Source organism: Canis lupus, chromosome 11 (genome assembly GCF_003254725.2).
Source record: "Canis lupus dingo isolate Sandy chromosome 11, ASM325472v2, whole genome shotgun sequence".
Taxonomy (NCBI): domain Eukaryota; kingdom Metazoa; phylum Chordata; class Mammalia; order Carnivora; family Canidae; genus Canis; species Canis lupus.
Genome location: NC_064253.1, coordinates 71,894,950 through 71,898,106, shown reverse-complemented (window position 1 = coordinate 71,898,106; position 3,157 = coordinate 71,894,950). Strand labels below are relative to the sequence as shown.

General features: G+C 39.3%; 1 non-coding gene across 1 annotated transcript; it reads left to right on the top strand.

Moving 5' to 3' along the window:
• The first annotated feature begins 396 nt into the window (after window positions 1-396).
• On the top strand, window positions 397-504 carry LOC112650642 (U6 spliceosomal RNA). The gene has a single exon (XR_003130334.3). It is a non-coding gene; the product is annotated as a U6 spliceosomal RNA (small nuclear RNA).
• Window positions 505-3,157: the final 2,653 nt, after the last annotated feature.

The following is a 3,157-nucleotide window of genomic DNA, read 5'->3' as shown; positions in this document are numbered from 1 at the left end:
GCTTAAGATTCTCTCTCTCCCTCTGACCCTCTCCACCCCGTGTGTGCTCCCTTTCTCTAAAAAAGAAAGAAAGAAAGAAGAAAAGAAAGAAAGAAAGAAGAAAGAAAGAAAGAAAGAAAGAAAGAAAGAAAGAAAGAAAGAAAGAAAGAAGAAAGAAAGAAGAAAGAAAGAAAGAAAGAGAAAGAAAGAAAGAAAGAAAGAAAGAAAGAAAGAAAGAAAGAAAGAAAGAAATTACATATAAAGTAGACTCCACATCCAATGTGGAGCCCAACACAGGGCTTGACCTCATAGCCCTAAGGATCAAGACCTGAGCTGAGATCAATTGTCAGACACTCAACTGACTGAGCCACTCACGTACCCATATATTTCTATATTTTATTAAAATTGCAGCAGATAGTGCTCACTTCTGCAGCACTTCTACTAAAATTGGAATGATACAGAGAAGATTGGCATGGCCCCTGCCCAAGGATGACATGCAAATTCATAAAATAGTAGCAGATAATTTATACTGTCATTTTTTACTCACCATTGATTCAAAATTAGAATAGCTATACATCTACTACTAGCTCTTACTAAAGGCTCAACAATAAATAAGTTGAATGATTCAAAATCAAATTTTTTTAAAAAGTATTTTATGACATTTTGGTATTAGTTTTCTTTATAATTTTATAAGCTTTGTTTCATGTATTTAAAAAGATTATTCTGAAAATCTGTTCTGGTTAGCTACAACTGGGTAACAAATTACTCTAAAATTTATCCACATACAATGACCATTTTATTTTATATTGATTTTGTGGATCAGAAATTTGAGAAGGGCCCAGGTAAACAGATGTCATATATGATCCTTGATGTGGTTACAGTTCACTGTTGGCTGGGGTTGCAGTCAGCAGCAGCCTTATCTGGGCTAGGTACCCAAGATGGTTGGAAGTTCAAATGGGGTGGCCTATGCATATACCTCACCTGGTACCATGGGCTTCTCACATCTTAATGGCTGAGTCCTGGAAGGGAAGCATCTAGAAGTAGTATTCAGTAAGAGAGTAGTCCATGAAGCTAAAACAGAAGAAACAAGACTTTGACCTCGCTTTTCATGTCATGCAGTGTCACCTCACCTCCTTTCTCTCAATTACTCATAAACCACTAAGGCCAATAGGATTTGAAGAAAGGCAAACCCCTAGTCATTTTGAGAGAAGTGTCAAAAAACTACAGCCACCTTTAATCTGCTACAGAAAGGTTCCATAGGCTTACGTAGACTGTCAAGGATCTTTATGACATAAAAAATGTTGATAATATCTACTCTAGCATACATGCTTAAGTAACGACTGTATTCCATAAAAGAATCAATTAATATTAGCTTTAGAGGGTATTCAAGGTAGCCAGAAGCTAGCTACTGAGCCATATGTATGGATTTTCCAAGTTATATCATTCCAATGTCTGTTAGAAACAAACAAAAAAGAGAGAGACAGAAAGGAAGAAAAATTCTACTTAACCTTGATGGGTCAAAAGTGACAGTACTGAGCTTTGCCCCAAACCAGAAGAGCAAGCAAACAGTTTCATAATGGTGAAAGCATCTTGCTTATGGGGAGATAAGACTTGTCTTCCTTTGTTGAATATAATTAAAAGAGATGGGAAAGAAATGTGACGAGGCCCCTGGATCTCCTCTCAAACATGCTGCAGTGATGAATCAAAGAGATGGAAACTGACACCTTCCATCTCCGGGACACCCAGAGTAGAAATACAGTCAATAAGACGGCATGTTCATTGATGTGCAAGGCCTCTTCCCTATCAGAAGGAGAAAGATGAAACCTGACAGCTCTCCCCTCAGTAATTCCTCACCTCTTTCCACCACTGGCTACAGGTGGAAGAAGCCTTTTGGTGAGAAAGATGAAGTTTGTGTCTATGGGATCTTCGGTTGAGATGTTTATCTAGGTCTTTAGCCAAAGGCTTTAGCATATTCATTTACAGGCTTTAGCTAAAAGATCGCTGGGGGAGTTGTTAACATGTGAGAAGAGCGGAACTCCTTAGGTTAGAAGACTTACGGGCGTACGAATATGATGTATCTTGACTGTTTCATTTAGGAGATGTCTCCTTAATGGATGACGGTCTACTGGGGGTTGGGAGAACACATGGTTCAGGATTCTTATACGTGTTTGGGGATACCACGAATTTTAGGTTCTGAGTTGTAACTGAAAGCCCCTGAAAGTCAAAGATAATTTTGCAATCCCTAGTATTCGTCAGTGGTTACGTGATAGTAAATCGTTAAATAAATGATTTATTAAAGAACAAATGATGGTTGAATGAAACTGTACGAAGAACACTACCTAGACACTCAGATAGTAAAATACAAGCAATCATTTAGCTGGTCTGTAAGACCCTGTATTATCTGGCCTCTGACCAGTTGTCTAGCCCAATCTCTAATTATTACCTCTCCTCTTTTGCTCACCAAACTAAGAAAGCACGAAGAAGCTTGTATGTTTTAGCAGCTTTGCCCATGCTGACCCAGATCCCAAGAGGTGAAAAGGGCTAATTTCGATTAGGTGGCCAGAGGAATTTCTCTGTGAGAAGACAAAGCTTGGGTAGAAATCCAAAAGATAAAACAGAGCCAGCCTCATGAAGCTCTGGGAGTGGGGGTGGAAAGCACAATCCAGATGGAGAGGAAAGCAAGGAAAAAGGCATTAAATCAAGGATGAGCTTGACATTATTGTTATTATTTTTTCTTTAACAGAAAGACAGCTGGTGTGGTGGAAGGAAAGGGATGAAGGGGTAGAGCGATAAAGAGGAGGTCAGAGATGAGAGAGTTAGGGAGGGTCCAGGTCGCTTAGAACCTGAAGGCTGTGGTACAGGGTTTGAATTGTGCTCTAAGTGGAATGGGAAGCCATTCAGCTCTATTACACAGGAGTCTGCATGATCTGATTTGTCTTTTGAGAAGAGAATGGCTTGTGGGAAGACAAGTGCGGATGCAGGTAGCCTGGGTAGGAGGTGATTTCAATGGTTCAGATCAAGGTGAGAGCAGAGAAGGAAAGAGCTTTGGTCCATGTTTCGAAATCAAAGCTATCTTGATAGCTTGATATCGTCTGATGGGATAGAAGGATGAAATTTAAATAATCAACTAATGAGAAAAGGGTTTACATTTATTTACAGGTCGACAAAAAGAAATGCA